This window comes from Arachis hypogaea, chromosome 16 (genome assembly GCF_003086295.3).
Source record: "Arachis hypogaea cultivar Tifrunner chromosome 16, arahy.Tifrunner.gnm2.J5K5, whole genome shotgun sequence".
NCBI lineage: Eukaryota > Viridiplantae > Streptophyta > Magnoliopsida > Fabales > Fabaceae > Arachis > Arachis hypogaea.
In genome coordinates, this window is record NC_092051.1 from 52,198,166 (window position 1) to 52,211,404 (window position 13,239).

A 13,239-nucleotide genomic window follows, 5' to 3' on the forward strand; every position below is an offset into this window, starting at 1 on the left:
AAGATACAATATGAAACGTGTAGAGTGTCATGAGGTACAAAATAAATCACTAAAAGTGGTTTTTATAATCAACTAGTGACCTAGGGTTACAGAAAATGAGTAAGCTAGGTTGTTTAGTGTAAAAATCCACTTCCGGGGCCCACTTGGTGTGTGCTTGGGCTGAGCATTGAAGCTTTCATGTGTAGAGACATTTCTTAGAAATATCATCAAGTCTTTACTAACAAGTAATCCACATGAATAATATTAAAATTTTTATTTTCTCAATACCAAATTGTAACTTTAATACCTAATGAAAGAATGTAGAGATAGCGAAAGAAAATAAGAATAGAAAAAATATAGGGAGATATTAAGTTTAGTGTACAATGTGTATAATAGGAGTAAAAAAGGAAATTAAGATCAGATAATAATTAATTTAATTAATTTTTAATAATTTCTCACTTTGAATTAAAAAAAATAAGGATTTACAACAGCGGCAGTTACGTATACTGCAAACCCCTCCCCCTCTCCGCATGTGATTTAACTTCTTCAGATATTTCACTCCCAAATCACTCTTCCTTGCCAGCCAGCAGCCACCCCTGTAATCCCCTCCTCCGTCACCGTCGTGGGATCGTCATCAAACAACCATCCACGTAGTTATTAAAATAATCATTTGGCTACCTGTAAAACCTGCAAATTAGTAAATAATTAGCTAATAAATTAATTATTAATTAGAAAAATTAGAAAATGGAATTTTATAGTTTAATGAGGTAGAGCTAATTAAAATAAGAACTTTAATACTAATTTTAAAGAATTTGGCCCAATATTAGGCCAAACGGGCCAAACCGATTGGACTGAGTCCAAGGTCCAACATATATAACACTTCACTTCAGCCAATTTTCCATTCATTGTTCCCTTTCCAGCGCTGAGAAGAGAGATTGAAGAAGCCACCAAAACCTAACCCCTTTTCAATTTTCAATTCATCGTAACTTTCAATCCGGAGCACCGATCGCCGCACCGTTTGCGGCGACGCGACTGCAGCGTCGAGCTCTACAAAGACCAGTCCTTGATTAGGTATGAAACCCACTTCTTAGTTTCAGAACTCTCCTCCCCAAATTTTGATATTCAATGAGTATCTATGTTGAATTTTGTTTAATTTCGGTGTTTAGGTTCGAATTAACTTGCGGGTATTGTCGGGTTTTGCTCATTGGAGCGATGGGTCAGGTAAGTACCCTCAGATCCTTTTGAAATGTTGAGTTAGTGAGCTTTACATTGATTGTGATGATAATTGTGTTGTTAGATTAAAATTGGTTGTTGATTGGAGTCGATTTGATAATTTGCAAGCTTGTGATCAAGCCTTAGAGGCTAGGTTTTGCTTGGAAAGGAGCTGGAATTTCAAAGCTTGGGGTGTGGTATATAAGAGAGGTGTTATGGGTTTACCGAGGAATCGGCAAAGGTATGATTTCGGTTTCTCATAACTAAAATATAATATCTTGTGAAAACATGGGTTAGATAACCATAAAATAGGTTGAAGCATGTATGTATGATTAGTGGTTAGTGACCTTAAAGTAAATGTTGAGTATCTTGAACTTGGGTGAGGAATGATGGTATTCATTATTTGTGTTGCATGATTTTGATTGTTGGAATTGGAAGATGTGAATGATGAGAACTAACCTTGAGTGTGTGTTGAACAATCATAATTATGATGTTATGATAATGATATTGGTGGTGATGTATATTGGACTTGGATATGATAATGGTGATGTATTTTGTAGTATATTGTGTTGAATTGAATGTGGATTGGCTAAGTAGTTGTCATTTGGTATGAGAAAGTTGATGGTGTTAATGATGTATATATATACGTATACGTAAGTTGTTGGTATGGATTATGTTATTGTTGAGAATGAATTATTGTGTGGAAGTGACCATACTTGTAAAATTGGTATATTGAGTAATGTTGGGGCTTGGGTTGATGTGGTTTGGTAAGTTTAGAAAGGGATGGAATTGAAGTGTTATGAAAATTGAGGTTTAGAAATCTTGTGAAAATTTTGTGAAAAGTTAATTTTTTGGCCAAACTTCGGCGAGCTATAACTCTGCTTCCGGATTCCCAAATTGTTTTAAACTTATTTCATATGAAAATTGGGTCTGTGAAGTTTACGTCATTCGAAAAACGGATGAAAAATGTTTTAAAACGAGGAAGTTATGCGCGTCAGAAGTTCGGTATGTAAAGCTGAAATTCAGTAGACTTAGCCATTTTTGACTGATCTGCACCGTATGCATACGCGAACCCCTCCATACGCGAAGGGTCATCTCTGCCTGGCATGTATGCATATGCGGGCATGTGTATGCGTATGCATGATGGGCCAAGCGCACTCCCCTGTTTCAGCAAATATAAATTTTGTGTTTTAAAATGTAATTTTGAACTTCTAAACCTCTATTTTCACTCTTTTAGCCCCTAAACCTTAGTTATATGTTGAGTTGTGAGAAGAAGGTGGAGAGAAGTGGTAACTTGGAGATGAAGAATGTTTGAGCAGTGGTGAATTATGAATGAGAAGTGTGTAAATGTGTTATGTATATGAATGAATGATTTATAATGAATTTGAAAATGAAATCCTTTTGAGCTTGACCTGGCAAGGTTCGTGGTGGTTTACCGCCCACATGTTTTTAAATGAAAATGCTTTGTAGGGTTCGTGGTGGTTTACCCCCACATGTGTGTATTGTTTTTCCAATTGAAGATCTTGCGAGGTTCGTGGTGGTGTACCGCCCACCGATTTTCAAGAGGACGATATCTGGGTTAGCTACCGAATGTGTCAGGTTCGGGCAAAGTAACCGACATGTGAGCTCACGGCCAGTAGGAAATACATGCATCATATCCATTTATGTGACTTGTTTGGTTTTGCACTACTTGTGTTTGCTTACTTGAATATCTATGCTTAATTGTTATATTTGCTATATTTGAATATCTACTTGTGCTTGCCTTGTTTGCTTTGTTTGTCTGTGCATCGGCGTTTCGGAGGATTAGAGAAAGGGATGATGAGCTTAGGGGTTAAGTTAGGATTTGAGATGGAACCAAGAAGCCTTAGATACCTCACCCTGTTTATGGCTTTAAATGTTAGTTTTAAGTTTTAATCTATTGTCAGAAGTTCAAGGGTTGCCTTTGGCTTTTCCGGGACCTTATATGTTAGTTATGTGGGCACCGTTATCATGCTGAGAACCTCCGGTTCTCATCTCATACATATTTTGTGATTTTCAAATGCAGGACATGAGGCACTTCACTGAGGCATACCGGAAGCTTCTGATAGCAGAGATCATTGTCTTTGGGACTTTATTTTGGATGTATGTATATATGTAGATACTTTTATCTCCACTGCTTATGTATTTGATGTATTAACTTCCTCTTGGAGGTTATTTTGGAGAAATAAGTTCTATAACTCTGTATTGTGGGCTTATTTTGGGGTTCTCTTATATATATGTTATATACTTATGTGCTCAAGCCGGTTTATCTTCACGATCCGAGTCTTGAGTTTTGATATTTGTACCTTGGAACTCTCTTTCGGTTATACCTATATTTACTTCTCTTATATTTTCCGTTTATCATTTACGTAGTGTGAGTGTTGCACTTTTTCGTTTTACCATTTTTTATTTGAACTTTTCTTCAAAGGCTTCTAGCTATAAATTTTTTTCATTATATTATGTATATAAATTCTTTCTTTTAGAAGTCGTAGCGTCTCTCCACCTCTGTTTTACATCCTAGGTGTAAAGCTCTATATGGTAGGGTGTTACACTACCTAGTGAAATGACTATCCAACATTTGTTAATTGTATATACTTAAACTGAATCGAACAAAATAACCATCTAATTAAGAATTAAAATAACCATCTACATACCTAGTAAATTGAACATCCATCATATTTGCGGGGTGGAGAGAGTTGACGGAGACTATATTGTGAAAAAGAGTAGAATTAAATCAGAGGTCTTAAAGAAGAAAGAAAACAAATTCTTGGCATGAACATCTAGTTACAAGTAAAACCAAATTTATCAATTAAACATATTCAGCAACTAACCTTTGGTAGCAGGTCGACAATGGCTGGGGATGGGTGTCATTGCAGCAAGGGGGCTGAGCTGTTCAGCGTCCATGAGTGCGGCGATCTACAATGCTAGGGCGGCAGAGGCAGGACGCGACCACCAAGATGGGTACAGGTGTGGGAGAGAGTGGCGAGCTAGGAACCAAGGATGCACGACCGGAATAACGATGGCCTACCTCCATGCAGTGGCTGGCAGATGACACGGAGACCCACAACGGGAAGGAGGTGTCCGTCTGAGCTGTTGGCTGCTGGCGACGGAGACACATGCACGCAATAGAGGCGGATGGACTGGGGTCGAAGCTAAACGCCGCTGAGGGTTAGATGGTCAATGAAGAAGGACGGCGTTGGCTGCCGTCTTGGGAGGATGAAGGATTTGATGGTGAAAGGGTTTGGATGGTTGTTTTTGTAAAATAACTGAATGAGAATTTTTGGATTTAGGGTAATTTGTGGAGTGGTTTTACCTCTATTGGACTAAATAACCAGCCTATTGTATATATTTTCAAGATTCCTCATTGTCTCCCAAGCGGAGTTCATAAGAATAACATTTTTTTGGGTGCTTTTCTCTCTCTCTCTCTCTCTCTCTCTCTCTCTCTCTCTCTCTCTCCCCCCGCAATAATAAAATCTCTACATCCTATGTGTGGTGAAGTTTTTGGCCATTTTGTCGACTATATGGTGGACGAGGTTGTTACTACTGTACTTTTAACTAAATATAGTGTCCAACATCATTTAAATACTGTTTTGTCGTATCTAAACTCGAACTAAGATATAGTACATACTAAACTTTAAGATATGGCCCAACTCCTTGGATTTAATATTGCAGTATGGGTACCTACTAAAAAATATTCCGACTCTCAAATAAATGTATAATCAACTTAGTGTATTTTGAAAAACTCTCTCTCTCTCTCCGCAATAATAAAATCTCTACATCCTATGTGTGGTGAAGTTTTTGGCCATTTTGTCGACTATATGGTGGACTAGGTTGTTACTACTATACTTTCAACTAAATATAGTGTCCAACATTATTTAAATACCGTTTTGTCGTATCTAAACTCGAACTAAGATATAGTACATACCAAACTTTAAGATATGGCCCAACTCCTTGGATTTAATATTGCAGTATGGGTACCTACTAAAGAATATTTTGACTCTCAAATAAATGTATAATCAACTTAGTGTATTTTGAAAAACTATTCGGGAGTCAATTTTTTTCTTCTTTCTTTTTTGGAAATGTGGTCTTTTCATAACAATAATGTACAAGGGTTATGCGATAAAAAATCTAACATTCATAATCAGGCTACAAAAAAATATTTCATCAATAATGCATTAGTCGAGTATTACATTAGTTTGAATTATAACAGACAAATTAAATACTGTTATCATACTACGTGTTGCAAGTGAATACTCAAGCCTTAGCAGCTTAGGCATGTTTAAAAATTTTCCAAATAAAAAAGGCATTACTTATTATATTTATGAAAAATTGAGAAACAAAAGAAAAGTTAAATTAAATTTTGGCATATAAAAAAAGGGGTTAAGAAATATTTTTATTACAATGTATGAATCTAACTCACACTTTTTTTTCGATTGTTACTAGAGCTCTCAATCAAAGGGTAGTATTGTAAGAAATAGATTCTAGCTTAGTTTACTGGTGAATATGTCCATTTCATACTCAAAGTTTGTAGTATTTGCCTATTAAGTTTGTTACACACGTTAATATCTAAAGAGAAAATATAAAATTATTCATGATTTTTTTGGGGTTTTGTTATAATTTTCTTGCTCCCTTTTCCATGGTTTTCCCTTTGATTTGAAGTAACAATCGATAACTATATACGAATGTGTTTTCTTTTTGAATTTTATTAGGCAGACAATGACTTTTGTAAACAATATGAACAATAGAATCTAGAATTAACTCAATAAAGTAAAAAACACTACATTCCCAAATTGCTTCCTAAACCTTAACATTAGGATAACTATCTGCACATCTAGTGAATTGAACATCCAGTCATTGTTAACTGTGCATGAGTAAATCGAATCAAAAGAAACACCTATCCAATTAAAAATAATGAACATAATAATCTAAATACCTATTGAATTAAACATCCGACATATTCATTGTTCATATTGTTTAGTATTCACATTATCTACCTATACTTTTTCTTTCTCTTTAGATGAAGAAATTTTTGTATGGCATTATTTTTTTTGTCGTAGTTAAGGATATAGATCTTTTAAATTTTGGCCACAAAAGTTGATTATTGAAAAAAAATAATAGATATAAATTATTGTTTAAGAAAAAATATAATTGAATTTGAATAATAATTTTAGACGTAACATAAAATAGTGGAAATATTACTGCGTATTAAAATTGAGACTAAATTGTCTTAATTCAATCTAAAAAATAACTAAAAAATTAAGATAATTTCAAACTTATAAATTAATTAAAGATTATATTTCTACTTGTAATTTTGTAATTTATAATTAAGATTGTCTCCAGAGCCGCGTTGATGCCATTGTGTCTGTCAGAAATATAAAAATACCCTCTTGCAGAGTCACATATTGTCATATGTTGGTCAAGAAAAAAGACTATAATTCTACATTTTTTTCTTCCACAAGTGCAAACGCAATGGGCAAGATATTCGAGTTTCTATCTTTCGCGTTATCCAGAAGCAAAGTACCTCCATACTTGTCATAAATGAATACCATCGATGCTCACTAGTGACTTGCAATATCGAAATGCCTCAATACTTCTTCTCCTCTTTCTCCTTCCCTCTGTCCGTTTCACCCCTATCGCCATAACCACCGCCGCAGCCACACATTGCCGCCGGTGAACCACCAACCACCACCAACTGCTTTCTTCCCCCATTTCACTTTTTTTCCCTATTTTCTCACCAGGACAGAATCCGGTGCTTCCCTTGCGCTGCAACCATTCCTCGTGCTCCCTCTGTTCGGCTCTGAACTGCTGTCACCACCACGAGCCACCTTCCCTGCTTCTGTGGCGGCATTATTCAGCACTGCTCTCCCCTCTCCCCTTCCAGTTTGCATTTTTGTTTCTGCTTCCGAACCCTTCTAGGTTCCCCTGTTTTCCCTTTCTGCGCTTGTTTTGCTCTGTCTAACTAATTTAGTTAGTATTGCTTAATTTCTGCTCAATCAGGTTAGTAGAGATGCATGTTTAGTTGATTCTAGGTGGTTAGGTAGTTTTAGGATTTTGGTTAGTGGATTTAGGTATGATATTTTTGCTATTCATGCTGACTGAAATGGCTGATTATAACTGCTTTGTTGGGTGATGATGATGTTGATGCTCTGGGATTTTTACATGTTGCTGCTGCTGCCAATTTTGGGTATTACTGTTGTTTGCTGTTGTTCTGATTCATAATGCCAATTCATATGAATTTATCGTGTTTAGCTCTTGTTTAATTCTAACTTAGGTTCATATGGATTGAAATGGATGCTATGTTGCTTATGCACCTTAGTTCATATGACATTTTGATTGCTGAGTTTGTTTAAATTGTTGTCAGTTCATATAGGCTGAGTTTTGCTGCTTGTTTATATCTGGGAACGTTCAATTTACTGCCGGAATGTTGCCAAAATTTTTTGAAAACCTTATGCTAGTAATTTCCAATTGTGAACTGAATTTGGCACATTTTGACTTAAGCCCTATTTGATTATTTCCAAATTCACTTCATGAATTGGCTGGCCAGCGTTTCTGCATTTATTTTAGTTTCCTTTCATGTGCATTGGTGATTGACAGAATCAAGGAACTATTTGACGGATTTCTGTGTCAATAGAACCTTGATTAACTAAGTCAATGCGAACCTTCTTTGTGTTTTTAACATTTCAAGTTCAAGCCAAAACCTTTAGGCCTCTAGGTTCAAGTTCAATTTCCACCTTCTTTAACCAATGAAGCTATTTCCATTATTTTACCATTTGATTTAAACTTGTCGTCTTCTTAATTGAGGTTCTTGCATTTGTGATAATTGGTGCTTTCCACAAGTATAAAACTTTTAAAATAAAAAATGTTTTCAGCCCTCTTTTGGTTACACCAAGTGCATATTTCATTTCTTTTACGCCAATCTTTATAAAAACACATTGATGATGACTTGCATTTCTCTTTTGTGCTTTTGTGCATAACATATTTCATCATCAATGACTTGCATCATCTTCATGAATGTGAGTATGCTTGTTTCCTAAATTCTATTGAACTTCTCTTGGTTAAGTCAACAATTGCCATGCCACTGATTTTTAACATTCTTGTCTAACCTTTTGACTTAATTGACCTTTTAACTTTTCTTGTTAATTTTCAAACTAACTCTTTTATTTTCCTTTGGGCATGATAATTGTTGTTGCTTAACAAACAAACATCTTTACTATCATTGCATGAAATCTTGGTTTGTGTTCTGATTGATGTTTGAATTCTGTTTTCTTGCACTCCAAGAATTTATTTCTTTGAGTTACTTCATGAATGTGTCTCAATTTTCCTCTGTTTCCTGTTTTCTGTCCGTTGCCTATATCCTTGCTTTCCACTCCTCTGCTGTTTAATGTGCTATATCCTGTAATTTATGTTTTCAGGATTTCTAATAGAGGCAAGGGAAAAGCCAAGGTCACCTCTAGAAAAAGGAAGAGATCCCGGTCATCCACTGATTCTGCGACCTCCAGTTATTCTCAGATGCATCTCTATGATAAAGAGAAGGCAGATCAGCTCCTGCTTCCTGCCGACCCAGAGAGGTTTGCTAATTTGTACTGTGAGCTCTGGTTTCTGCACTTTTAGCGACATAATCTCAACTTGGAGAGAAGCTAGCTATCCCATCTGATTTGAGGTAGTTCACTGAGCCTCAAATTAGGGATCGGGGCTAGTCTTTCTTGGATAGAAAGCTAGCCAAAGTGAACGAGTCTTGGGTCCGCGAGTTTTACTGTAGCTTTTTCAGAGCGGCCCTTGACGCGGTTCACCTTAGAGACAGACAGATCATGGTCACGGAGGCAGATATTAAGGAGATCATCTACTGTCAGCCCAAAGTCATTGACAAGGATGCTTTTCAGAGGGCTGAGGAGGAGATGCATAACATGACTTTTGACTATGATGCATTGCGTAGTGTGGTTGCCTAGCCGGATGCCCCTTGGGAGATGGATCCCTCGGAAGTGAATCATAAGGGGATGAGGTTTGATTATTTGATGAAGGAGGCTAAGGTATGGCAGCAGATACTTGCTCACTACGTCATGCCTAGCACTTACTTCACTGAGATCCCAGTTGACATGCTAGTCCTGATTGGGTGCATCATTGAGGGGAAGGAGCTATACTTTCCCCGACTTATCAGGAAGTTCATGTGGCGAGCCTGTATCAGGGTACTCTCCCTTTTCCTAGTTCGGTCACGGAGCTTGCTCACCGGGCTGGAGTACACTGGCTTCCAGATGATGAGTCACCACCAGCAGTCCACAAAAGGAGAAGGTTATTCTGTGGGGGACTTGGGTGAGGGACAGACCACCAGCCCCGCGTAGAGACCGAGCTTCCACAGCAGCGGCATCTGAGCTGTCCTCTTCTTCAGCTACAGCCAGACCCTCTACAATACCAGCCGCATCTACCAAGCCAGCACCACCACCATCAGCACCCTAGCTGACCTACCGACTCGTGCAGCACGTCATAGAGCGCATGGATCTGAGTGAGCGTCACAACAAGCGATGCTAGGAGCACTTGAGTCAGATGCTGGCATCAGTGGGCGCCGACATGCCCTCCAACACCGATACTCCTTCCGACCAGTCTGAGGCGATGGAGGAAGATCAGGAGGAGGAGGCCCAACAGGCAGAGGCACCTACACAGACTCAGGTTCCCACAGAAACACAGCAGACTTTTGTGGAGCCATAGCCACAGCCAGAGCCATAGCCTCAGCCAAATGCGGACGTTGACCCTCTTACCCAGCCTGAGTTGTAGCATCGAGGACGATGCTTTCTTCTAAGTGCGGGGAGGTCACCATCGTCGGCGGATTTTCATTTTGGTGACCATTTCAAACATTCTTCCTTTATTTTTATTTGCACTCTATTTTGTTGCACTTTTGGATTGTTGTATATATTAGTTATTTTGGATACTTTTGTTTTAGCTTGTTGCATTTTACACTTTGGTTTGTATATATATAGTTATTTGAGTTTATTAGTTGTGATTGGAAAAAATGTGAATTATTGAGCTTAGTTTACCCTTTTTGCATATGAGATTTGGTTTGATTGAAAAAGGAATTAAACTAAGGAATTTTTACCTTTCTCATTCACAACATTGCATTTAGGATATATATATATATATATATATATATAATAAGCTTAGTCAAAATAACAAAATTTTCAAAAAATTTACTTATAGGGCACCCCCCAATTGATTGAAAAAAAAATTTTTAGAACTTGCTTGAATTACATATATTGTGGATCATGTTTTGAGCTAAGAACACAAGCATGTGAGATTTGAGCCTAATTGTATGGTTACATCATATAACCACTTATTTTCATTCTTGTGTGCATTATTCTCTTTCTATAATTGTAATCTTTGATTTGTTTGATTCTATATGTCCATTATTTTGTGTATGAATGCACTTATATGATTGAGGCCATTATTCATTGAGCTCACTTACGTAAATAGCCTTACCTTTTATGATCCATTGTTAGCCAATTTTGAGCCTATGTTCAACCCATTTGTTCTTAATTTTAGCACATTACAAGCCTTGAAGTGAAAAATAATAAATGTCCCTTGTTTGGATCTTTGATTAGCTTAGACTAGTGAGAGTGTTTATCATTATTCAAGTTTGGGAGAGTTGGGAACATTGGTTGGGATAAAAGAGTGTTTTTGTATTTTTGTCAAAATTTTGGGAATTAGATACATGCTCATGCATAGAATGTTAAATCATATGCATTGATGCTCTTGTATATATTTTAGTTTGAAAAGAAAAAAATGATAAAGAAAAAGAAAAAAATAAAAATAAAAAAAGAAAGAAAAAAAGGCAATAAAAAGGGGAAAAATGCCCCAAAATGAAGTTCAATAATAATCAATGCATATGTGTGGTAATCAAAAGAGAATGCATGAGTATGTGAGAAAGTGAGGATTATGGGTAGTTAGGTTTGTTTAGAATTTTATAGGTTATTATATAGGTTAGGTGGGAAGCTTAGGTTAATCAAAGATTCAAACTCTAGTCCACTTACCCATATGCATCCTCCCTTAACCCTAGCCCCATTACAACCTATGGAAAAGTCCTCATGATATTTGTATGCATGCATGAAATAATTGTTGATTGTTAGATGAAAAACAAATCTTGGAAAGCATGATTAGGGGAGAATTGAGTGAATCAACCGTATACACTTGAGTGACTAGAGCGGATACACATCCGGTGAGGGTTCGATTGCTCAATTACATGTTTTCACCTATGATCATCCCTTTTCTTGCAAGTTTGTAAAATCTTTCAATAACTCAATTCAATTGTGGATTAGATTTGATTATGATTGCTTTAGCCCTTATGCTTACATTTGTTTTCTTGGAAGTGGATTTATTTTGACCAAGTAATTGCATCCATTTAGATAGATTGCATGTAGATAGATTGCATCTAGTTAGTTTACATTTAATAAATTATGAAAGCATGCTTAAGTGTGAAAACATGCTTTTTAGGCCTTTAATTTGCCAATTTTAATCCACTTTAATTCCATTCGATGCCTTGATGTGTTTGTTGAGTGATTTCAGGTTCATAAGGCAAGTATGGGATGGAAGAAGTGAAGAGAAAAGCATGCAAAGTGGAGAATTCATGGAAAAACAAGGATTTGGAGTGTATTCATCGACGCGCACGTGTGACAAACACGCACGTGTGGAGATGAGGTCGCCAGGCGATGCATACGCGTGACATGACGCGTACGCGTGAGAAGCAAAATGCCAAGCGACGCGTACGCATGACCCATGCGTACACGTCGTAGCTCGCATGTGACCTCATTAAAGTGAAAACACTGGGGTAATTTCTGAGTTTCCCAGGCCCAAATGCAACTGATTCCAGAGACTATTTCATGCAGAATTGAAGATTGGACAAAGGGGGGAGCACTTAGATTAATTATGATGAGCCTTTAGTTAGTTTTCTAGAGAGAGAGAAGTTTCCTCTTCTCTCTAGAATTAGGTTAGGATTAGGTTAAATTCTCTTAGATCTAGGGTTAATTTCTTATCGTCATCTTATTTTCTTTACAATTCCTTGTTGTAGTGTCTTGATTTTCCTATGTCTTCTTGTTAATTTCTTATTTTGGCCATTTTTATGTTGTGAACACTCTTGTCAATTTAAATTTCCTTTAATGCAATTTGAGATACTTCATGTTAATTTTGCTTCCTTTAGTTGTTGTTGTTGATTTCTTATATTGGGTAGTAGTAGATTTCATTAATTCATGCAATTTATGATGCTTTCCTTTTATGCCTTCCAAGTGTTTGACAAAATACTTGGTTGGATGTTAGAGTAGCTTTTTGAGCATTCTTAGCTTGGAAAGAGAAATTAGGCAATCTTGAGTCATTAATACCCAATTTAGATTGGTGATCTAGGGTTGTTAGTTAATATTATTTCCGTCGACTCTAATCTCTTGCTAATTCAATTAGTAGGTTGATTAGGACTTTTGGATTGAGATTAACTAGTCTTATTTAACTTTCTCTCATGTGAAGATAATTTTGTACCTTCTTCCATTGTTATAGATGACTAAATAAGATAAGCTCTTGATAAATATTGTATGATCATTAATGACTAGGATAGAAAGCTTAACTCTCAACCCTTGCCATGAATGTCTCTCTTTAGTAATTGTTTCTTTAATTGTTTGATTTACATTTCTTGCACTTTTACCACCCCACCCGTTTTGATACCATAACCAATAATACGCATACCTCACTGAAACTCCTTGAGAAGACGCCCGAGGTTTAAATGCTTTGGTTACTTTTATATTGGGGTTGGACTTGTGACAACCAAACACAAATTAAACTTTGATTGAGTATTTCTTGTCGGTTGGGAACTATACTATCAACGGGATTATTTTGTGTGAAATTCCTAGCCGACGATAATACTCTTTTCACGTGACAGGTGAGAATACTCACCACTATTCTCTTATCTGGTTGGACACATTTGTCCAACCAGATAAGAGAAGAATGCCAAGCCAACCAACTGAGGAGTGGAAGATCCCTAACCACCTAGTCTTAGAACAGTAA